Genomic DNA, 25,829 nt, shown 5'->3' with positions numbered 1-25,829 from the left:
TTAGCTAATCTGCATAAACAGGAAGTAAAAATAGGAGCAACCATGCCATTATTCTACCATTGACTGGAAATTAAACCCAACACAATAATCCCGTTTTTTTTTTTTTAATTGTACTAAACTTTTACCCTCCCAAACATTCCATATTTGTACCAATGCTTACATTGAATAAGTGCATTAAAGCAAATTTGAAAAAAAAAACAAACAAAACATTGGACTTTTATGATTATGTTAACGAACCCCACCGCTGTTTCTTATCCTATGCGATTACACTACTCCGCCACTAGAGGTCAGCATTGCTGCAATAATGATTTGTTGTGGTTTAAATGAATTAAACCCAGCGTGAATAGTAACCATTTAATTATAACTAAATGTCAGCGTAGATCTTTTTCCTCCTCACCTTTTCGCTATGTTATTTTTTGTATTGGAAACAAATAAGCTTTAAAGGACACTAAATACTTCACATGAATAAATAAATGTATCATTTTTAGGGAGGAAAAAAAACACCATGAAGTTAGCTAATCTGCATAAACAGGAAGTAAAAGTAGGAGCAACCATGCCATTATTCTACCATTGACTGGAAATTAAACCCGTTTTTTTTTTTAATTGTACAAAACTTTTACCCTCCCAAACATTCCCTATTTGTACCAATGCTTGCATTGAATAAGTGCATTAAAGCAAATTTGAAAAAAAAAAAACAAAACATTGGACTTTTATGATTATCTTGACGAACTATTCCATGCGATAACACTACTCCGCCACTAGAGGTCAGCATTGCTGCAATAATGATTTATTGTGGTTTAAATAGATTAAACCCAGCGTGAATAGTAACCATTTAATTATGATTAAATGTCAACGTAGATCTTTTTCCTCCTCACATTTTCGCTGTGTTATTTTTGTATTAGAAACAAATAACCTTAAAAGGACACTAAAGACTTCACATGAATAAATAAATGTATAATTTTTAGGGAGGAAAAAAAAATATTGGTGAGTATAATATCACAAGGTCACACAATGTAATAAATGTTTCCTGACTCCCACCAGGCTCTACTTTGAATGCTAGCGTGGGTATGAGATGTGCAGGTTTTATTGAAATGTAATCTGATGTAACAGAGGGCAATGCGGTTGATTTGAGGGGAAGATAGATGCTTGGGAACGGGCAGGTTTTTTTAATACTGGGAGCTATTTTATGGGAGAATTTGTAGTCCGGTTGTAGTTTTTAATCATTTAGCCTGATGCTAAATATCCCAGCCGTCGCTATAATTCAGGGAACATTTCACACAGTCACTGTTTTTGTCCGAGTACACGCAACAAAAAGTGCGGACTAAAAAAAAAATGATTCACCTCAGCTTACATAAAACCTTTGTCTATATTTAGCCCCAGCATGACTCTAGATTTGTGCACCGACACTTTGAGATGTGCGTGGGTTCGCCCCGGGCTCGCTGTGCTGCCGGTTCGACATCCACGCCTCCTCCTGCAGGCTGGCTTTATCCGTAACATTAAACAACACATTCCTGACAAATTGAAATAACCTGTTAGATGCAGCATGCCTCATCAAGGCGTGGCTTAAGACACAACGCGAGTTCAATTCCACCCTCTCTCCGGTTTCCTACCACATTCCAAAAACATGCTAGGTTAATTAGCGACTCCAAATTGTCCATAGGTATGAATGTGAGTGTGAATGGTTGTTTGTCTATATGTGCCCTGTGATTGGCTGGCCACCAGTCCAGGGTGTACCCCGCCTCTCGCCCCGAAGACAGCTGGGATAGGCTCCAGCACCCCTCGCAACCCTCGTGAGGATAAGCGGATAGAAATTGAATGAATGAACCTTCTAAATTTGTTTTTTTAACATTATTAGAGCTCTCTAGACATGAAGTAGCACCCCTATAGTCACTTATACACTCCTATAATTCATTATTTATGACATTACACAACTCTTTTGCTGGAGACCCGAGTTCAATTCCACCCTTCTCCGGGTACTCCGGTTTCCTCCCACATTCCAAAAACATGCTAGGTTAATTAGCGACTCCAAATTGTCCATAGGTATGAATGTGAGTGTGAATGGTTGTTTGTCTATATGTGCCCTGTGATTGGCTGGCCACCAGTCCAGGGTGTACCCCGCCTCTCGCCCCGAAGACAGCTGGGATAGGCTCCAGCACCCCCGCGACCCTCGTGAGGATAAGCGTATAGAAAATGAATGAATGAATGAACCTTCTAAATTTGTTTTTTTTAACATTATTAGAGCTCTCTAGACATGAAGTAGCACCCCTATAGTCACTTATACACTCCTATAATTCATTATTTATGACATTACACAACTCTTTTGCTGGAGACCCGAGTTCAATTCCACCCTCGGCTATCTGTGTGGAGTTTGCATGTTCTCCCCGTGCATGCGTGGGTTTTCTCCGGGTACTCCGGTTTCCTACCACATTCCAAAAACATGCTAGGTTAATTAGCGACTCCAAATTGTCCATAGGTATGAATGTGAGTGTGAATGGTTGTTTGTCTATATGTGCCCTGTGATTGGCTGGCCACCAGTCCAGGGTGTACTGTTGCTAAACGTGCTTTAAGTGTTGGCTAAATGAAATAAAATAACAAACAAACGATGCATTCAAAGACATGTGATATGTAGTTTTCTACACTGACCAGTAGGTGTCGGTAATGTTACTATATTTGGTCATAGGAGTGTAAAGGTGACTATAGGGATGCTATTTCATGTCTAGAGGGCTCTAATGTTAAAAAGTCTATTTGGAAGTTCATAAACGTTAGCGTGCAGGCCTCACAGCTAGGAGACCCGGGGTTCAATTCCACCCTCGGCCATCTCTGTATGTGGAGTTTGCACGTTCCGGTTTCCTCCCACATTCCAAAAACATGCTAGGTTAATTAGCGACTCCAAATTGTCCATAGGTATGAATGTGAGTGTGAATGGTTGTTTGTCTATATGTGCCCTGTGATTGGCTGACCACCAGTCCAGGGTGTACCCCGCCCACCTCTCGCTCCGAAGACAGCTGGGATAGGCTCCAGCACCCCCAATGAAATCTTTGTGTTGCGTTCAAGAAGACTTGTAAATTACCAAGCGTACATCATAACCCAGAGAAAAACAAAGCGAAGGCTCAAACATGCGGTGGTAAAGAGTTGTTCTCCGAGCGTGACCGCGCGGCCTCCTCTTGTTCCAAACGTCTTGTGACATTTCATTTTGATTGTATTCCATTGTGTGTCCTCTCGCCGCGGTCTTGTTTCAGCTCACCGAGTCCACGTTTGGTCAGCATCTGTCTTTGCGTCGCACGCCGTACGCTTGATACGCGAATCAAAGTGGCAGGTCGCTGTAACGTCTGTTTTTTTTCCTTTTTTTTTTTCCTCATGTGATGTCCCGTATCACCTGGCGCTCCGATCGCTGAAATCATGTCCTCCATTGACTCAGACGACTTGTCTTTTTAAAGACCAATTATGGACAAAAAGCCAAAAAAGGCTAAATACTTTATACGTATATTATTTTAGCAAAAGAGAGAAACAAGTTGAATATTATTATGTAAAATTACTGTAATGCCCTGAATATAAGACGACCTGTCTTTTTTAAACCTATTTTTAAACAAAACGCAAAATGAAAAAAAATATGGTTGAAAACCACTGTATTGATCTGAATATAAGACGACTTGTTTTATTTAAATACCACTTTATGAATATAAGACGACGTCTTTTTTTAACCCATTTTTAGACAAAACGCAAAATGAAAACAAATAAATATTGTTGAAAACCACTGTATTGATCTGAATATAAGACAACATAAGACCACTTTATGGACAAAATGAAAGCCAAAAAAGGCTATATATACCTTATATATTATTTTAGCAACAAGCTAACAAGCTAAATAAAATATTATCTGATGTCACTGTATTGCCCGGAATATAAGACGACCTGTCTTTTTTAAAAAAAATAAATAAATTTTTAGGGAAAATGCAAAATGAAAGATGAAAATAAGTCTTTTAAGTCACTGTATTGATCTGAATATAAGACGACTTGTCTTTTTAAAGACCACTATATGGACAAAATTAAAGCCAAAAACTTTATGTATTATTTGAGCAACAAAGAGAAACAAGCTAAATATTATCTTAAATTACTGTATTGACCTGAATATAAGACGACCTGTCTTTATTAAAACCCATTTTTTGACAGCTAGCTGGCTAACCCCAGTAGCTTTCTAGACCAGTGGTGGACATCTGCGCAATGTCCATCCATCCATTTTCTACTGCTTATCCTCATGGATCCTGGCCGCCATTGGTCGTCTTATATTCAGGGCAATACAGTAATTTTTCATAATATTTAGCTCTTTTCTCTCTTTTGCTAAAATAATATATAAAGTATAAGCTTTTTTTGGCTTTTGTCCATAATTGGTCTTTAAAAATTGGTGGCCCGCCATTGGTGGCCCGCCATTGGTGGCCCGCCATTGGTGGCCCACAATTGGTGGCCCGCCATTGGCCCGCCCTGTCACCTCTTGAATCTCCATCCAACGCTACCTCTGAAGAAACGTTCAATCCCCATATAGAATGGCTGCTATTGGGCCGCCATTTTGGGCCGCTATTTTGGGCCACCATTGGTGGCCCGCCATTGGTGGCCTGCCATTGGTGGCCCGCCATTGGTGGCCCGCCATTGGCCCGCCCTGTCATCTCTGGAATCTCCATCCAACGCTACCTCTGAAGAAACGTTCAATCCCCATAATGAATGGCTGCTACTGGGCCGCCATTGGTGGCCCACAATTGGTGGCCCGCCATTGGCCCGCCCTGTCACCTCTTGAATCTCCATCCAACGCTACCTCTGAAGAAACGTTCAATCCCCATATAGAATGGCTGCTTTTGGGCCGCTATTTTGGGCCACCATTGGTGGCCCGCCATTGGTGGCCTGCCATTGGTGGCCTGCCATTGGTGGCCCGCCATTGGTGGCCCGCCATTGGCCCGCCCTGTCACCTCTGGAATCTCCAGCCAACGTTGCCTCTGAAGAAACGTTCAATCCCCATAATGACTCTGAATGGCCGCCCTTGGTGGCCCGCCATTGGTGGCCCGCCATTGTTGGCCCGCCATTGGTGGCCCGCCCTGTCACCTCTGGAATCTCCATCCAACGTTGCCTCTGAAGAAACGTTCAATCCCCATAATGACTCTGAATGGCTGCCATTGGGCCGCCATTGGTGGCCCGCCATTGGTGGCCCGCCATTGGTGGCCCGCCATTGGCCCGCCATTGGCCCGCCCTGTCACCTCTGGAATCTCCATCCAACGTTGCCTCTGAAGAAACATTCAATCCCCATATTGACTCTGAATGGCTGCCATTGGGCCACTATTGGGCCGCCATTGGTGGCCCGCCATTGGTGGCCCGCCATTGGTGGCCCGCAATTGGCCCGCCATTGGCCCGCCCTGTCACCTCTGGAATCTCCATCCAACGTTGCCTCTGAAGAAACGTTCAATCCCCATATTGACTCTGAATGGCTGCCATTGGGCCACTATTGGGCCGCCATTGGTGGCCCGCCATTGGTGGCCCGCCATTGGTGGCCCGCCATTGGTGGCCCGCCATTGGCCCGCCATTGGCCCGCCCTGTCACCTCTGGAATCTCCATCCAATGTTGCCTCTGAAGAAACGTTCAATCCCCATAATCTCTTCTCATTTATTCACGCTCTCTCTCCCCCTCCCTCTCCCGCGGGCTCATGTCTGCCTCTTATTCCAATTTCACCTCTGTGTTCAACATGCACGTGCATGTGTGTATATGGGGCAGTGCACGTGCACGTGGGTGTGTGTATATGGGGCAGCGCATGCATGCCGTCGATGCCAGCGAGCACGTTGGTGCGGTGATGTCGGGTGCCCACGCGGTCGTTTGTGTGTGTGTGTGTGTGTGTGTGTGTGTGTGTCGTCACCGTGTCACAAAGCAAACTCCACGCTGGAAACTTTTTCATGTTTATCATCTTATTTCTTTTTATTTGCTGCTCAAAGCGCTCGGCTGTCAACCGGCCTGGCCTCGCTACTTCTCTCCGCCACGTCTCCCTCAATGTTTGGATCGATACCTAATAGAATTAGACTCTAATGGGAAGTACAAACTTGCTTTCTATTCACTAAATCCCCCCAAGGGAGGGGAGGGGAGGGGAGGGGAGCTTTCTGGCAAAGTAAAGAAGGAGCAGTCTGTGAAATGAGACTATAGCCAAAGATGTATGTGCACTATTCTCCCGTGTGTGTGTGTGTGTGTGTGTGTGTGTGTGTGTGTGTGTGTGTGTCGTAGGAGAGAAGGCATACTGCAAATAGACTTGACAGTGCGTCAAATGGGTTTAAATTCTTCACTGTCAACGTGATGCGTGTTGGGTTTGTGGGGCCGCGATGGCTTTGTGTTGATGATGTGTGTCATGAAGGATGAACGATTCATATTTCCCACTTTGACTCTTTCAATGAGGACGATTCTCTTGTGAGTCGGTAAATTTATGGACAAAAGACAAAATTAAAGCCAAAAAAGGCTAAATATTTTATTTGAACAAAAGAGAGAAACAATTATGTCAAAACACTGTATTGATCTGAATATAAGACGACTTGTCTTTTTAAAGACCAACTATGGACAAAAGCACATTAGAGCCAAAAAAGGTTAAATACTTTATATATTATTTGAGCAAAAGAGAGAAACAAGCTAAATAATATTATTATGTCAAACCACTGTATCTGAATATAAGACGACTTGTCTTTTTAAAGACCCATTTATGGACAAAAACCACATTAAAGCCAAAACAGGCTAAATACTTCATATATTATTTGAGCAAAAGAGAGAAACAAGCTAAATAATATTATGTCAAACCACTGAATTGATCTGAATATAAGACGACTTGTCTTTTTAAAGACCAATTTATGAACAAAAGCCAAAAAAAGGCTAAATACTTTAGATATTATTTGAGCAAAAGAGAGAAACAAGCTAAATAATATCATGTCAAACCACTGTATCTGAATATAAGACGACTTGTCTTTTTAAAGACCCATTTATGGACAAAAGCCAAAAAAGGTTAAATACTTTATATATTATTTTAGCAAAAGAGAGAAACAAGCTAAATATTATTATGTAAAATTACTGTATTGCCCTGAATATAAGACGACCTGTCTTTTTTTAAACCCATTATTAGACAAAACGCAAACTGAAAGACAAAAAAATATGTTTGAAAACCACTGTATTGATCTGAATATAAGACGACTTGTCTCTTTAAAGACCACTTTATGGACATAATAAAAGCTAAATACTTTATATATTATTTGAGCAAAAAAGAGAAACAAGCTAAATAAAATATTATCTGATGTTACTGTATTGCCCTGAATATAAGACGACCTGTCTTTTTTTAAAAAAACTCATTTTTAGACAAAATGCAAAATGAAAGACAAAAATAAGTTTTTAAAGTCACTGTATTGATCTGAATATAAGACGACTTGTCTTTTTAAAGACTACTTTATTGACAAAATAAAAGCTAAAAAAGGCTAAATACTTATATATTATTTGAGCAAAAGAGAGAAACAAGCTAAATAATAATATGTCAAACCACTGGATTGATCTGAATATAAGACGACTTGTCTTATTTAAGTCCATTTTATGGACAAAACACAAAATAAAAGCCAAAAAAGGCTAAATAATTTATATATTATTTGCGCAAAAGAGAGAAACAAGCTAAATATGATCTTAAATTACTGTATTGCCATGAATATAAGACGTCATATTTATTTTTTTCAAACCAATTTTTAGACAAAACACAAAATGAAAGACCAAAAAAAGTTTTTAATGTCACTGTATTGATTTGAATATAAGACGACTTGTCTTTTTAAAGACCATTTTAAGGACAAAAGACAAAATAAAAGCCAATAAAGGCTAAATACTTTATATATTATTTGCGCAAAAGAGATAAACAAGCTAAATATGATCTTAAATTACCGTATTGCCCTGAATATAAGATGTCATATTTATTTTTTTCAAACCAATTTTTAGACAAAACACAAAATGAAAGACCAAAAAAAATTTTTTTTAAGTGAATACATATAAGACGACTTGTCTTTTTAAAGACCACTTTATGGACGAAAGACAAATGAAAAATAAAAAATGCAAAATTGTTCCGATATTAATGGAATAAAATCCCAATATTCCGGGAATGAAGTCATCACTATGATAGTAAAATGTACAAGATGAAAGTAGTAATATTTGTATGAACGGGTGATGAATATCATAAGTTGGTAAGCCAGCGAATATGAATTGTTAACCACGTCCGGATGGACTAATGGGCTATGCTAATGGGCTATGCTAATGGGCTATGCTAGCTTAATTGTCATCATTAAAATATGCAAGTTACCTAAGTTTGCCTCGCCACCGCTATGTTGCGCCCGCTAATTGCCTGACCCGAGCGTTGTATTCCTGCTAAGTGCCGACTCAGACAAAGCACACAGTCAGCGAATACATCCTGACCCCCCCTTCGCCCCCCCCCCCCACACACTTCTTTCCTTTTCCTTCACTTCTAACTGTGCTCCCTAAACCTCAATTATTCACAACTTATGAATAACGCACTTCACCTCAAGCTGGCAAGCGGGGGTATTTCTGCACATGGTGCCGTGAATTAGTCATAGCCCCCCCCCCCCACCGTAGACCCCCCCCCACACACACACACACACAATGGCAAAACATACACTTTTCAAGCCTCAGCTTTTCTCTATTCAGTGCCACCTTTGCTGTCAATGCATGGAAACATTTGGACTTGTGATGGGGGGGGGCTTTTAAGTAGGGGTGGGGCTCGAGGGGGGGGGGCTGACTTAAGTCATGTTTAATTGATCTCAAAATCCCTGCCGCGTCGCTCTCCCCTGCATGTTCACAGTACGGAACACTTGTTTGCAATCAGCCGTTTGAAGTGTCGCTAACAGGGGCGTAGGAGCAAAAGTATTGGGACGCAGCGGGTTGAGGTCCGGGTTCCGGTCGACTTAGTCAGGGATTGTTGTTTTGTTTGCTGTTATTTGCGATGTTATTATGTGTGCTAGCATCGTGTTAGTAGCTGGGGACTGGAATTATTACCACCTCTTGAATCCATGACCCCTCTAGCATTAGCATTAGCATTAGCATTAGCATTAGCATTAGCATTAAATAATCTTAGGGTGGATCTTGGTGGGCGTGTCACCTCGCTCTGAATTTTTAATTCCTCGTTTTGACTTCCATGGTGATGGCTTTCCTTTTCATTAGCGCACTGCCGCTTGGTCGAAAACAAAAAAAATGTAAATAAAAAAGTAAATAACTGACACTTGTTTACAATCAGCCGTTTGAAATGTCACTCACAGGGGCGTAGGAGCAAAAGTATTGGGACGCAGCGGGTTGAGGTCCGGGTTCCGGTCGACTTAGTCAGGGATTGTTGTTTTGTTTGCTGTTATTTGCGATGTTATTATGTGTGCTAGCATCCTATTAGTAGCTGGGTATTGTAATTATTACCGCTTGAATCCATGACCCGTCTAACATTAGCATTAGCGTTAGCATTAGCATTAGCTAATGAGTATAGAGTGTGGGAAAAAAAAGAACTTGCCTTCCAAGAGGACGTAATGGTTGTTTTGGTCAAGTAGTTTGTAAAATAAATTACCCGCAAATATTGCATTAGCATTAGCATTAGCATTAAATAATCTTTGGGTGGATCTTGGTGGGCGTGTCACCTCGCTCTGAATTTTTAATTCCTCGTTTTGATTTCCATGGTGATGGCTTTCCTTTTCATTAGCGCACTGCCGCTTGGTCGAAAACAAAAAATATATAAATAAAAAAAGTAAATAACTGAAACTTGTTTACAATCAAGCAAAAGTATTGGGACACAATGGGTTGAGGTCCGGGTTCCGGTCGACTTAGTCAGGGATTGTTGTTTTGCAATGTTATTATGTGTGCTAGCATCCTATTAGTAGCTGGGTACTGTAATTATTACCTCTTGAATCCATGACCCGTCTAGCATTAGCATTAGCATTAGCTAATGAGTATGGAGTGTGGAAAAAAAAAGAACTTGCCTTCCAAGAGGACATAATGTCTGTTTTGGCCAAGTAGTTTGTAAAATAAATTACCCGCAAATATTGCATTAGCATTAGCATTAGCATTAGCATTAAATAATTTTTGGGTGGATCTTGGTGGGCGTGTCACCTCGTTCTGAATTTTTAATTCCTTGTTTTGACTTGAGGGAAGAGGGGGACGTACAGCAATGAATCTCACACACAATAAAACTAAAATAAAGTAAAAATTATTCCAACAACATTCATGCTAGGTTAATTGGCGACTCCAAATTGTCCATAGGTATGAATGTGAGTGTGAATGGTTGTTTGTCTATATGTGCCCTGTGATTGGCTGGCCACCAGTCCAGGGTGTACCCCGCCTCTCGCCCAAAGACAGCTGGGATAGGCTCCAGCATACCTATTACCCTCATGAGGATAAGAGGTAGAAGCGGGGGGGGGGGGGGGGGGCGTACAACAATGAATCTCACACACAATAAAACTAAAATAAAGTAAAATTATTTCAACAACATGCATGCTAGGATTGGCTGGCGACCAGTCCAGGGTGTACCCCGCCTATCGCCCCGAAGAAGACAGCTGGGATAGGCTCCAGCACCCCCCCTTGCAACCCTTGTGAGGATAAGCGGTAGAAAATGAATGACTTTCCTTTTCATTTGCGCACTGCTGCTTAGTTGAAAAAAATAAACATAAATTAAAAAAAAAGTAAATAACCGACGTCAACGTGCCACAATATAATGAATAATAGACCACGCCTCTAACGAGTCTCCATCTTCCTGCCCCTTGCACATGCTCAGTAGGGCGTCAGCGTGTTTAAAGAACACAAGCTGCACACTGACTACTCTATAAGACTATTCACATTGCACTTTTATCATATGTTCTTATCAAATGTCAAAATACACCCACCCACTCTACCCCCCTCACCCCCCCCCTTTTTTTTAGAAGACATGAAACAACCCGATCACGTGCGTGCATGCGACGCTTCCAATCACAGCCCTGCTGGTGCTTATGAACGTGATAAACGCGCCTCATTAAATATGCAATCCGGCGTGCGAGACTCAGTCCGCGATATGCAACATCCTTTTTTTTCCCCACTCCCTCCCTCCCCTTCACGCACACACACACGCATATACACGCACACGCCGCAGGACTGCACCGTGTCCACATGGAATGCAATGCAACTATTTGATAGCAATTAATAGGTGGACTTTTTTTCTTAATGTGCGCTTTTTTTCATTTGGCTGTTTCTCTCTTATGCGCACGCACACACACACGCACACGCAAGCACTCTCTTTTTCTCCGTCAGTGGGAATTGGACTACACACGGAGAGGGTTTCGCCCGTGACGCGCTGCTGGAGGAGACTAAAACTAACAAACAAAATACGTGGGAACTTATTTTGTTTTTGTTTTTTTTTCCGGAGATGAGGAGATTATTACGCATGACGAAGTGAAGAGTGAAGACACCTGAACGCCTCATGGAAGAAAGGTGCTTGAAGTGGTTCCACACTCAAAAGAAAAGACGGTGACTCGGTCGTGCTTCGTTTTCTTGTGTGCAGCGTCCTCGGAAAAGAAAGTCTTACCCCCCCTTCCCAAAAAAAAAAAAAAAAAAAAAAGTGGTGTATAAAAATGGTCCGGTAGGTACGAATCCAACTTGGTCCGGTGGGAGACGGAATTGAACATGTGAGTCCAAAAAAAAAAAAAAAAAAAAAAAGAACCAGTGCGCACCAGACGGAGCCACAACAGAGCGCTGCAACGCGCAAAAAAAAAAAAAAAACAAAACTCAAAATTCCCAGCCGGGCTTGTGTGCACACACACACAACATCTCGACGACTGAGGCGGGAAAATGTCTTCACGCGGACTGCTAATGGCAAGAGGATACTGATTCTTCATGGTTGTCCACCGAGAAGGTGCCGCAAAAGCCCAGCTGGATTGTCCAGTCCCTCCTGGACACCCTGTTTGCTTTTAATGCCAGTCAAGGTAAGTTTGACCCATTTTTGCATCATAAAATCATAAATGTGTGCATGCATGTTTTCATATTTGGATCCTAAATGCAGTTTTTGGGGAAATGATTGCGCACTGAATGCATCAGTTTGTGCTGTGATGGGCTTCATAGTGGACTTAAGTTCCTTGTAGCTCTGACTCTATAGAGTGCAAGCATGCACAACAATAATAAACAATGTTGTTATGATTATTAAATATGTTGATGGCGTTTGCTGCATGACTTATAGACTGGTGCTAGTCCAGGAGTCCCTGATGCAGTTTTTGTGGAGCCAACAAAATTCATCATTTTGTACTCAATTGAGTTTGAATTGTGGTAAATGGTGCTGTCCATGGTGCTGGAATTTACCTTGGGTTTAACTGATGGGTTACAGTGAGAGTCATTCATTCATTTTCTACTGCTTATCCTCACGAGAAACAGGGGGTGCTGGAGCCTATCACAGCTGTCTTCCGGAAGAGAGGCGGGGTACACCCTGGACTGGTGGCCAGCCAATCACAGGGCACATATAGACAAACAACCATTCACACTCACATTCATACCTATGGACAATTTGGAGTCGCTAATTAACCTAGCATGCATGTTGTTGGAATAATTTTACTTTATTTTAGTTTTATTGTGTGTGAGATTCATTGTTGTACGCCCCCCCAAATGCACATTTTCTACCGCTTATCCTCACAAGGGTCATGGGTATGCTGGAGCCTATCCCAGCTGTCTTCACGGCAAGAGGGGGGTACACCTTGGACTGGTGGCCAGCCAATCACAGGGCACATATAGACAAACAACCATTCACACTCACATTCATACCTATGGACAATTTGGAGTCGCCAGTTAACCTAGCATGTTTTTGGAATGTGGGAGGAAGCCGGAGTCCCCAGAGGGTGGAATTGAACACGGGTCCCCTAGCTGTGAGGCCTGTGTGCTAACCACCCTCCACCGTGCAGCCTTCTTAATTCATACCTATGGACAATTTGGAGTCACCAATTAACCTAGCATGCATGTTGTTGAAATAATTTTACTTTATTTTAGTTTTATTGTGTGTGAGATTCATTGTTGTACGCCCCCCCCCAAGTGCACATTCATTCATTTTCTACCGCTTATCATCACGAGGGTCATGGGTATGCTGGAGCCTATCCTAGCTGTCTTTGGACGAGAGGCGGGGTACACCCTGGACTGGAGTCGCCAATTAACCTAGCATGCATGTTGTTGAAATAATTTTACTTTATTTTAGTTTTATTGTGTGTGACTTTCATTGTTGTACGTCCCCCCGCTTGTACCGCTTATCCTCACGAGGGTCATGGGTATGCTGGAGCCTATCCCAGCTGTTTTCCGGGCGAGAGGCGGGGTACACCCTGGACTGGTGGCCAGCCAATCACAGGGCACATATAGACAAACAACCATTCACACTCACATTCATACCTATGGACAATTTGGAGTCGCCAATTAACCTAGCATGTTTTTGGATAGATGGCCGAGGGTGGAATTGAACTCGGGTCTCCTAGCTGTGAGGCCTGTGAGGGAAGTGGCGAAGGACTGCTGTAGTCTGACTGGTTGCACTTTCAGTCTCTTCCCTCCTGCTTGTAAGCAACTCTGCGTCATATAATTGGATTGCACACATAAACAAACGCTGACGAGATGGACAGACCTCCAATATGGCGGCAGAATTACTGCAAAGTCCCTCCTCCTTCAAGGCTTTAAAATAATGAAACACCCGTGGAGCTGCTGGTACAGCTGGCCAAGTGGCAATTATTTCACGTGAACTATGACCCCCTCGGAACGAAACGTTTGTCATTCGGTCAGCTGGTATTGAAGTAGCTTTATGTTAAATGACATTTTTAGCCAGATTATGTCGCCTATGCCGCGTGAAGACTATGTCAATAACAACGACTCATAAAGAGTAATCAGTAAACCAATAGTATCTTAGTTCAATGTCATAGGCATTATTATAGATGCTTTAGGTAGACATGTCCGGAAATAACTAATTATTAATCATTAATATATATATTTATATAATATATTTTATATATATAATTAATATATAGTATAGTATAGTAGAGTATATATAATTGTTTGTTTATATATATATATGTTTGTATATATAATTAATTAATATATTTAATATAATAATAATATTAATAATATATAGTAATTATATAAATAAATAAAGTATTATATAAAAATTATATAATAAAATTAATTAATTAATTATATTTATATAAAAATATAAAAAATATATATTAATCATATTAATAATAATATTAATATTATATAATATTTTAATGTATATATTATATTAATATGATATTAATATTACATTAATATCATATTAATATAATTAATATATAGTATATATAATTGTTTGTTTGTCATTTTACTTCAAGCAAAAAACAACAAAATAAAAAATAATATATGTAACATAATATTAATATATAATATCTATTATAAAAGAAATAATTATTTTCTCTGATTATGTCTACTATGTTGGGTAATTTCAATCTAAAGATGACTATAGGGGTGTTATTTCATGTCTTGAGGGCTCTAATAATGTTAAAAACAGGTTTTCTCGGCCATAATTATGAAAATATTCAACGTATTAATATTGAATCATCAGATTACAATTGAATTCTTCCCATAATCAGTTCACAGTTCCACATGTCCAAAAGGAGTAGGAAGAAGCAAAGCTTATTAAATCCTACCCCTCCATCTGGTACTTTTACAATCAGTAACTGTTACATTTGTTCACTTCCTACTTTCCATAATACAGTTTAAGTTTTTTTTTAATTTAGTTTTTAGTTATTTATTTATTTTATTTTTTTGATTTATTTTATTTTTTAATATATATTTTTTTATTTATTTTTCTTTTTTTTATTGAACTGTATGAGAGGTAAATCCAATATATGACAAATAACAGCGCCACCATGTGGTGATTTGGTCTTAAATATAATAGCACACACCACACACTAGAGATGAACATCTGTCACAAATTTTCACCTTTTTTGATTCAGCGGTCCAAGAAAAGAAGCATCGGCATGCCCTCTTTAAAAAGTCAACATTCCGAGACAGGAAGTGGAGGCGTGTCATGGTTGCTCATTGAGTTGATTCACCGGGGAAATAACAACCCAAGCGTTACGGTGAAGAATTGCACCACCAGTAGCATCACTGGAGTGATACTACTATGTTAAGCATTTCTACACACACACACACACATGTATGGCCGTGTGGGGGGGGTGTGGGGGGGGGGCTACAATGTGGTTCACCGCAGGAGGCGACCGAGAGGGCAGCAGCAGCTCACAATATTAACCTGAAAGTAGCAGGAGGTGGTGTGAAACGAGATGTTCTTAAGCCATAAAAAATAAAAGACATACATGAGAAGAGATGCATAATGACCAGAGGGAAAGACGCATGAGTGAGATCTGTGAGACGGGGGTGGGGCGGCAGGGCGGCGGCGAGGGGGGGGGTGTCATCGAGTGCATCAGAGTGAAACAAGGGTGAGAGAAGGATCAAGGGAAGGCTAAACGTACAGTTGGAGGGGATGGAAAACAACAAAAAAGGAAGCAAAAAAAAAGGGTGAAACAATGGCGATACAAGCATCTGCGCCGAGGGCGGCCTCATGCTGCGCCTGGAGGACTTCCTGCCAAGACCTCGAGAGAGAGAGCGAGAAAGAGAGACAGGGTGTTCGATATTCCATGTCGATATTCTACAGCGGAGAACAAAAGGCATGGAAATGTGGCAGGGACTCAAAAAAAACCCAACATCTAAACTCTGCTTCTTCCTACTCCTTTTCGGACATGTGACGTACTTCCCTGTAGCATGCGTCATACAAACAAAATTATGCATTTTGATAATATTTCATGCTGATTGTTGTAATAAAATAGCATGACATTACTAATACCACGTCACAAGAGAACCAGAGTACACAGGGGAGGAAGCCACCTGCTGTGGCCCAGCAAAGTGCACTATATTTGGACACAGGCTCCGAGCAGACAGGGTGGTGCTACCTCGGAGATAGTTTTTAACTATTAGAGCCCTCTAGAAATTAAATAACACCCCTATGCTCTTCTTTACACTCACATTACCCAATATAGTAGGCATAATAAAAGAAAATAAGACGTATAAATAACGTTAACCACCTTGTAAATACAGTTTTTAACTATTAGAGCCCTTCTTCCTACTGCTTTTCAGACATGTGACATACTTCCCTGTAGCATGTGCCAAACAAATGAACCGCAATAGAAAATTATGCATTTTGACAACATTTCATGCTGATTGTTCTAATAAAATATCATGACATTACTAATACCACGTCACCAGAGAACCAGAGTACACAGGGGAGGAAGCCACCTGCTGTGGCCCAGCAAAGTGCACTATATTTGGACACAGGCTCTGAGCAGACAGGGTGCCGCTACGGAGGTCAGAGGAACCGGAGTATAGAGCAGGAGGAGCCACCCGGCATGACCCAGGAAGGTGCACTGTATTCGGGCACACGCACCGATCACTTCAGGTGGCTGATCAGGTGTTTTGTGTGTTGTGGAGCACTGTGCAGCATGAGATTGCAGAGGGTGGAATTGAACTTGGGTCTTCTATCTGCGAGGCTTGTGCGACAACCACTCATCCACTGTGCAGCATGAGATTGCAGAAGGTGGAATTGAACTCGGGTCTTGTAGCTGTGAGGCCTGTGCGCTAACCACTCATTCACCGTGCAGCATGAGATGGCCGAGGGTGGAATTTAACTGGGGTCTCCTAGCTGTGAGGCCTGTGCGACAACCACTCGTCCACTGTGCAGCATGAGATTGCAGAGGGTGGAATTGAACTTGGGTCTTCTATCTGCGAGGCTTGTGCGCTAACCACTCTACACTGTGCAGCATGAGATGGCCGAGGGTGGAATTGAACTCGGGTCTCCTAGCTGTGAGGCCTGTGCGATAACCACTCCGGCACTGCGCAGCATGAGATTGCCGAGGGTGGAATTTAACTTGGGCCTTCTAGTTGTGAGACCTTTGCGCCAACCACTCTTTCACCGTGCAGCATGAGATTGCTGAGGGTGGAATTGAACTCGGGTCTCCTAGCTGTGAGGCCTGTGCGATAACCACTCCATCACTGTGCAGCATGAGATTGCCGAGGGTGGAATTGAACTCGGGTCTCCTAGCTGTGAGGCCTGTGCGATAACCACTCCGGCACTGCGCAGCATGAGATTGCCGAGGGTGGAATTTAACTTGGGCCTTCTAGTTGTGAGACCTTTGCGCCAACCACTCTTTCACCGTGCAGCATGAGATTGCTGAGGGTGGAATTGAACTCGGGTCTCCTAGCTGTGAGGCCTGTGCGATAACCACTCCATCACTGTGCAGCATGAGATTGCCGAGGGTGGAATTGAACTCGGGTCTCCTAGCTGTGAGGCCTGTGCGATAACCACTCCAGCACTGTGCAGCATGAGATTGCCGAGGGTGGAATTTAACTTGGGCCTTCTAGTTGTGAGACTTTTGCGTCAACCACTCATCCACCGTGCAGCATGAGATTGCTGAGGGTGGAATTGAACTCGGGTCTCCTAGCTGTGAGGCCTGTGCGATAACCACTCCATCACTGTGCAGCATGAGATTACCGAGGGTGGAATTGAACTCGGGTGTCCGAGCTGCGAGGCCTGTGCGTTAACCACTTCTCCACTGTGCAGCCCCTATCACCCATCATAGTGGATATAATTAAGAGAAAATAAGTTGTCAAGTTATCTTAGTTCATCCTTTTTACTGCGCTCTTATTTTGGTACATCCTGTTTCCTGTTCTCCAGACCTCGTGCCGGGCAGCCAGTGGTCTCAGGTGTTCCTCATTAGCAATCAGTAGGCTCGTTAAGCACAGTCGAGTGGCTGGGACAGTGCCGGGTTAGCTGTGTGTTAGCGTGGGATTATCGGAAGTGGATTCAATGGTGAGTTTATGCTATTTTCTACTTTTGCTTTGTTTTGGACTTTTGGGTTTTTAGATTTAATTTTATCGGCTTTGTTGTGAGCTCAGTTTTGGACGTTTGTTTGTTGACTACACTAGCTTGACACGGCTTTGCATACTGGTGTAGCGCTACAACTCGTACCGGAAGAGGTACTTTTTGTCTATTTCTTTACTTCCTGTTTGTAGTTTTACTTAATAACCAGGCTGGAATACTACATATAATCACTGTAAGTGTGTCTTCTGAATGCTTTACTTTTATATTTTTCTTTATTTAGTTATTTCTATGCATGGAAATTAGTCTGAAAATATGCTACATTTTCTTGAAGGTGCATATTTTATGACTAATAGTCCATATTATTTATACTTTTTATATGCCCCGCTTTTAGCCATGTTTTAGCTGTGTATAAACAAATGAATGTTGTATTTTAATGTATCATTTACTCTGTTTACTTGCTTTTATTCAACTCTATTTTTTCTGTAAATCGTCTTTGAGTACTTTGGAAAGTGCTATTCAAATAAAATTTATTATTATTGTTATATTTAACCCCAAAACAGCATGGTTTATTGATATATTTTTGAAAAATCTTCGATTTGAACTGTAAATGACAAAGCCAACAAGGGGTGGTGGGGTCAAAATACTGAAAAATAATTACAAAATGCGACTTAAATGGAAAATTACATTGCCATAATGAAAGCAATAAAACAGTAATGAGAATAATATCCAAACTTGCATAGATTCCCTGAATGAGTGTAGAAATGGAGGTAAAGCAATATGAATGAATATGAATGGTCATCCAATGCAGTAATGTACTTTTTCTGAACGGCAATAATTAATTCCACATGGATGATGCGTTCACGGCCTGCAGGAGTAAAAAAAAAAAAAAAAGTCAATGATGCAGGAGTAAAGTATTATTATAACAAAGCAGGTGTTGCAGGCTCCGGGCTGTCCTCTTGCTCCTCTTGCGCTAGCTCCCATCCCGCAAACGTGAGTCACATATGGCTCCCAGCGGACTCGGTTGTTGACTCACGCACAGTCGCCCACAGGCTCTGCGATCGTGTCATGGCGAATATGACCACAAGTGTGCGTATGTGTGTGTGTGACCAACAGGATGGTGCTGGAAGCGTGCGGGTGAGTGTGACGGATCGCATCCGGGCGACTGGCTCACAGGAAAAAGATCCAATGCTTAGTGGGAAAAGTACCGACCCTCTAGTGCAGATCATCCGAAATTCTTCTGGTCGATGATGATTGGCTGATGATTGATTCATGTTCTACTGCTAGGGCTTGCAGGGGTGCTGGAGCCTATCCCAGCTGTCTTCGGGTGGGGTACACCCTGGACTGGTAGCCAGCCAATCACACTTCTTGGGTGAAATACACAAGCACCAGACTTGATTGATCACTTCCTGTCTGCAACCCTCATCTACTCTAGCACCAGAACACAGTCTTATTGTTTTTAATTGTCTACTATATGGGGCTGCACGGTGGATGAGTGGTTAGCGTGCAGACCTTACAGCTAGGAGACCAGGGTTCAATTCCACACTTGTCTCTATGTGGAGTTTGCATATTCTCCCCGTGCATGCGTGGGTTTTCTCTGGGTACTCCTGTTTCCTCCCACATTCCAAAATTTTCCGTACAAAGTGTCTCGCACACAATAAAACTAAAATAAAGTAAAATTATTCCAACAACATGCATGCTAGGTTAATTGGCGACTCCAAATTGTCCATAGGTATGAATGTGAGTGTGAATGGTTGTTTGTCTATATGTGCCCTGTGATTGGCTGGCCACCAGTCCAGGGTGTACCCCGCCTCTCGCCTGAATATAACTTAACACAGGCTGCACAGCTAGGAGACCCGAGTTCGATTCCACCCTCTGCCATCTTTGGGTTTTCTCCGGGTACTCCGGTTTCCTCCCACATTCCAAAAACATGCTAGGTTAATTAGCGACTCCAAATTGTCCATAGGTATGAATGTGAGTGTGAATGGTTGTTTGTCTATATGTGCCCTGTGATTGGCTTGCCACCAGTCCAGGACAGCTGGGATAGGCTCCAGCACCCCCTGCGACCCTTGTGAGGAAAAGCGGTAGAAAATGAATGAATGAATGTCTACTACGTTGGGTAATAGGAGCATAAAAGTAAATATAGGGGTGTTGTTTCATGTCTAGAGGGCTCTAATAATGTTAAAGACCCTATTAAGGGCTGTAAACGGCTTTCCTATGCTATTCCTTGTCATGCCTTACAACAAAAAATGGTAGTAACGGAAACTGTGTCAGTTTTATAAGACGCTGGAATCAGAATCCTCCTCTTCCTCTGTCCTAATTGGGCTTCTTTCATAGAGCAGCCGCTGTTGTTGTTGGCAGGTTTCATCAGAAGACGTCTGTTCCTGCTTCCATCTTGACTGTTCCTCCCCGTCTTTAATATAATCATCATATGACGCTTGCTTCCCGACAGTCGTTCCACACACACGCGTCCTCAAATCGGTATTCATTTCACGACCGCCCTTATAATAGAGACGAGCCGGGCTGAGAATAGATCCTCGAAGAGACAAGTGTTCAACGGCGGGCATCTGGGCGTTGTGCTCGTGTTTGCGTAGACAATCCCGCCTTGTGTTGCCACCTTTTTAATCCACGTGCTTCCGCCGGGATGCAACAATGCTTCCGAACCCACGCGTGTGCACGTTTGCAGCTAATCTCTGCTGACAAGTCGCGGCGTGTGGCCCATCACGCTACATCCCTGTGATGGATAATTGTGTGCTGCACAGCAAGCTTGAGCGGGGGGGGGGGGGGGGATTTGTGGTCGGTCATGTCAAGGATTAGCATGAACAAGCCAGAGTTGCTGTTTAAATGTAAATAAACTTACCCTTGGATTAGTCTTAAATTGGTGTCTAAATTCCGGTTTAGGCACCCGAGTTCCACCGTTTACATGGATCAGAGTGTCCTTGAGGACAAGACAGGACCTCCCCCTCCCCTCCATGATATGATAAAGACATCTTTCTTTATCTACCTCTTTGATTTGTTCTTAATGGATTCAGTGATGTGGAATGAGATCGGGAGCTCGGTAAACTTGCTTGCTTATGTTAATTCATTAACTCTATTCAGCTTCCCTGGTATGTTCTTTATGCTATGGTGTGTGTGGGGTGTCCAAATGGCATTTTTAATTGTCTCACGGTAAAAACAAAAAACAGCAGTAATTTTAGGAAAATAACGTAAAAATCAGGATAATAAAATTGTAAAAAAATACAAATAAAATGACAAAATTGTGACCTTTTTATGTGCAGCTGGGCGATTTAGGCACAGCGTAACACTAATGCAGAGGAGCGCTTTACACTAATACACTTTAACTATTAAAGCCCTCTAGAAATTAAATAACACCCCTATGCTCACCTTTACTCTCGCATTACCCAATATAGTAGACATAATAGAAGAAAATAAGACGTATAAATCACGTTTACCACCTACTAAATAGTTTTTATCTATTAGAGCCTTCTAGAAATGAAATAGCACCCCTATGCTCACCTTCACACTCGCATTACCCAATATAGTAGGCATAATAAAAGAAAATAAGACATAAAAACTATAAAAGGTGGTAAATGTGATTTATAACTATTAGAGCCCTCTAGAAATTAAATAACACCCCTATGCTCACCTTTACACTTGTATAACCCAATATAGCAGACATAATAAAAGAAAATAAGACATAAAAACTGTATTTACAAGGTGGTAAATGTGATTTATAACTATTAGAGACCTCCAGAAATTAAATAACACCCCTATGCTCACCTTTACACTCATTACCCAATATAGTAGACATAATAAAAGAAAATAAGACATAAAAACTGTATTTACAAGGTGGTAAATGTGATTTATAACTATTAGAGCCCTCTAGAAATTAAATAACACCCCTATGCTCACCTTTACACTCGCATAACCCAATATAGCAGACATAATAAAAGAAAATAAGACATAAAAACTGTATTTACAAGGTGGTAAATGTGATTTATAGCTATTAGAGCCCTCCAGAAAGTAAATAACACCCCTATGCTCACCTTTACACTTGCATTACCCAATATAGCAGACATAATAAAAGAAAATAAGACATAAAAACTGTATTTACAAGGTGGTAAATTTGATTTATAACTATTAGAGACCTCCAGAAATTAAATAACACCCCTATGCTCACCTTTACACTCATTACCCAATATAGTATACATAATAAAAGAAAATAAGACATAAAAACTGTATTTACAAGGTGGTAAATGTGATTTATAACTATTAGAGCCCTCCAGAAATTAAATAAAACCCCTATGCTCACCTTTACACTCGCATTACCCAATATAGCAGACATAATAAAAGAAAATAAGACATAAAAACTGTATTTACAAGGTGGTAAATGTGATTTATAACTATTAGAGCCCTCCAGAAATTAAATAACACCCCTATGCTCACCTTTACACTCGCATTACCCAATATAGTAGACATAAAAAAAGACAATAAGACATATAAATCATGTTTACCACCTTGTAAATACACTTTTTAACTATTAGAGCCCTCTAGAAATGAAATAACACCCCTATGCTGAATTTTGCGTTAATTCGAAGCTCTGATAATGTCTGTTTTTTTGTCAATGAATTGCCCAGCCCTAATTTATTATTTTCTTGCTTGCATGTCCAGCATTGGATGAAAGGATGAACCAACGGCCCTCAGTCATGACGCTTGGCTTGATGGCAGCCATGTTTTTTTCCCAACCAATCGTTCTCCTATTTTAAGTCAATCCGAGCTTTGGGGTTTAATGACTGCAAGCATCCTGTGTGGCGCCATATTGGGAATAATAATAATAATAATAATAATAATAATAGCAGAGGCAACACAGCAGGTGCGTGTTTGACACATATTCTCCCCTTTTGGACAAACGGCTCTAAGCCTTTAAGCCAAGTCCCAACAGAACAGCCGCTAGCCACAATATATTGTTATTGTTAAACCTTTAGAAGCAAACATGTTGACAACGCAAGCATAAATCATTTGTTCCTACTACTTCATTTCACTGACTTGTTCTCCATCTTAAATGTGATTTTTGGCCTTTAAATGTACCTTGGTGATGGAATAGTATTATGTATAATATTGCAAAGCAGGTTTTTACCTTTTTATTTGGTATGGAATTGCAGTTTTTTTCCCCACTCAGTCACTCACTGGTCCCTTAGCTTCTCTTAATTCCGCAGCAGTTTTGTTACCTGTCACTGTGGACACCAAGGAAGGAAGGAAGGAAGGAAGGAAGGAAGGCCGCTCTAGCATCACTAAGTCATTTTGACGGACAACACATCCCAGCGTTCAACCTCTATCTGCTCTCTGCTTAGTGATGTGAGCACATGGACTCCCTCAATGACCAATTGTGACCTTTTTGAAAGCACGCCGCTGCGGTCGGGATGCTCCTGAACGCATCATTTAGCATTTGTGTGTAGGATGTAAAGAGAAATGGTATCACGTATGACTTGTATTCCTGGTAAATAGGGAATAAAAGTAGTAGGAGTCATATTTGGTCAAGGAAAATATAGCATTTAGGAGTGTGATGCACGTGGGGGGTGGGGTACAAATACAGCTGTGGTAGTTGTTTTTTTTTTTTCGATTAAAACTTGGTACATTTTGAATTTAAATATTTTTGATTTTTTTAAAAACAATAATTAAAAAAATAATAACAAATATTTATATATATATATACAAAAAATAATATATATTTTTAAATTATCGTTTTATTTTAAAAATATTTTTGAAAATAATATAAATTTAAAAAAATATTTGAAATATTATATAGAGAATAACATCAAAATCAGGATAATTGTAAAAAAATAAAATCACAAAATTGTGACCTTTTTATGTGGAGCTGGGCGATTTAGGCACAATGTAATACTAACGCCAAGAAGCGCTTTTGTGTACTTGGACCAATTATTATAATAATAATTATTATTAATTATAATATATATGTAAAATATATCTTTTAATTATCATTTTATTTTAAAAATATTTTTGAAAATAATATATTTTTTTATTTATATATTTTTTAAATATAATACAATTAAAAAATATTTATGCAATATTATTTAGATAGATAAATAATCCGGACATAAAGCAATTAGGAAATGACATGATGGTGCCAAAAAGGGTGTCATAAAATGAAAAACTTGATCCATAAAATAAAAATCAGCACTTGAATGAATCCCGACTCTGTATTGACTATAAAAAAAAGCCATAATAGGTGATAAATGCCAGACTGCGGTTTCTCTGTAATGCAGTGTTGCTAAATGTGAGTTGTTTGAGTGAAACGAGCATCTTGCTGCTTTGCACTCTGTCGTCGTTATGCAAGAAGAAATCATCATGATGATGATGAACCAAAATGTATCCCCATAAGGATTTTTTTATAGACACTTTTGCCTCACAAGCCTCCCATATTGTCACTTTTAACGGGGCCATAACATATTGTACCATTTTATAAACAAGTCTCAGGAATTTTACAATAGTGTGTGTACACTTTAAGCCTGTGTTGTGTTTGTAGCTTTAATGCTAATGAGATGTCTTTGTGCACGCCTGTCTCCAACATTGTCTAACTCCAAGAAGCGCTTTTGTGTACTTGGACCAATTTTTAAGTACAGTAATCCCTTGTTTATAGTGAAGTAGATTCGTTATTTATAAATGGAATATGTGTGTAGTTGGAGCATAGAAAACCTGTTTACCATCTTTAACTATTAGAGCCCTCTAGAAATGAAATAACACCCCTATGCTCACCTTTACACTCGCATTACCCAATATAGTAGACATAATAAAAGAAAATAAGACATATAAATCACGTTTACCACCTTGTAATTTAACTATTAGAGCCCTCGAGAAATGAAATAACACACCTATGCTCACCTTTACACTTGCATTACCCAATATAGTAGACATAATAAAAACATAAGACATAAATCACGTTTACCACCTTGTAAATACACTTTTTAACATAGTTAGAGCCCTCTAGAAATTAAATAACACCCCTATGCTCTCCTTTACACTCACATTACCCAATACAGTAGACATAATAAAAGAAAGTAAGACGCATAAATCACGTTTTCCACCTTGTAAATACAGTTTTTAACATTGTTAGAGCCCTCAAGAAATTAAATAACACCCCTATGCTCAACTTTACACTCGCATTACCCAATATAGTAGTCATAATAAAAGAAAATAAGACATAAATCACGTTTTCCACCTTGTAAATACAGTTTTTAACATTGTTAGAGCCCTCTAAAAATTAAATAACACCCCTATGCTCACCTTTACACTCGCATTACCCATTATAGTAGACAAAAGAAAATAAGACATAAATCATGTTTACCACCTTCTTCTAAATACAGTTTTTAACTATTAGAGCCCTCTAGAAATTAAATAACACCCCTATGCTCACCTTTACACTCGCATTACCCAATATAGTAGACATAATAAAAGAAAATAAGACGTAAATCACGTTTACCACCTTGTAAATACAGTTAACATAGTTAGAGCCCTCTAGAAATTGAGTAACACCCCTATGCTCACCTTTACACTCGCATTACCCAATATAGTAGACATAATAAACGAAAATAAGACATAAATCATGTTTACCACCTTCTTCTAAATACAGTTTTTAACATTGTTAGAGCCCTCTAGAAATTAAATAACACCCCTATGCTCAACTTTACACTCGCATTACCCAATATAGTAGACATAATAAAAGAAAATAAGACATAAATCACGTTTTCCACCTTGTAAATACAGTTTTTAACATTGTTAGAGCCCTCTAAAAATGAAATAACACCCCTATGCTCACCTTTACACTCGCATTACCCAATATAGTAGACATAATAAAAGAAAATAAGACATAAATCATGTTTACCACCTTCTT

The 25,829-nt window shown here is 40.4% G+C and overlaps 1 protein-coding gene across 3 annotated transcripts in view; it reads left to right on the top strand.

Annotated features, from left to right (window-relative positions):
* The first annotated feature begins 11,114 nt into the window (after window positions 1-11,114).
* Window positions 11,115-25,829, top strand: part of LOC131103732 (voltage-dependent T-type calcium channel subunit alpha-1I) — a 193,355-nt gene continuing 178,640 nt past the window's right edge. For 2 of the 3 annotated variants that reach the window (XM_078797562.1, XM_078797561.1), the window contains exon 1: window positions 11,115-11,981. The gene's annotated coding sequence lies outside the window, so the exon portion shown is untranslated. Of the gene's footprint in view, window positions 11,982-17,776; window positions 17,912-25,829 lie in introns of all 3 variants that reach the window. The other variant, XM_078797560.1, reaches the window with a different exon arrangement.

Source organism: Doryrhamphus excisus, linkage group LG16, assembly GCF_037039965.1.
Source record: "Doryrhamphus excisus strain RoL-2023G ecotype Guam linkage group LG16, RoL_Dexc_Guam_v1.1, whole genome shotgun sequence".
NCBI classification, from domain to species: domain Eukaryota; kingdom Metazoa; phylum Chordata; class Actinopteri; order Syngnathiformes; family Syngnathidae; genus Doryrhamphus; species Doryrhamphus excisus.
This window is presented reverse-complemented; position numbering and strand designations above follow the sequence as displayed.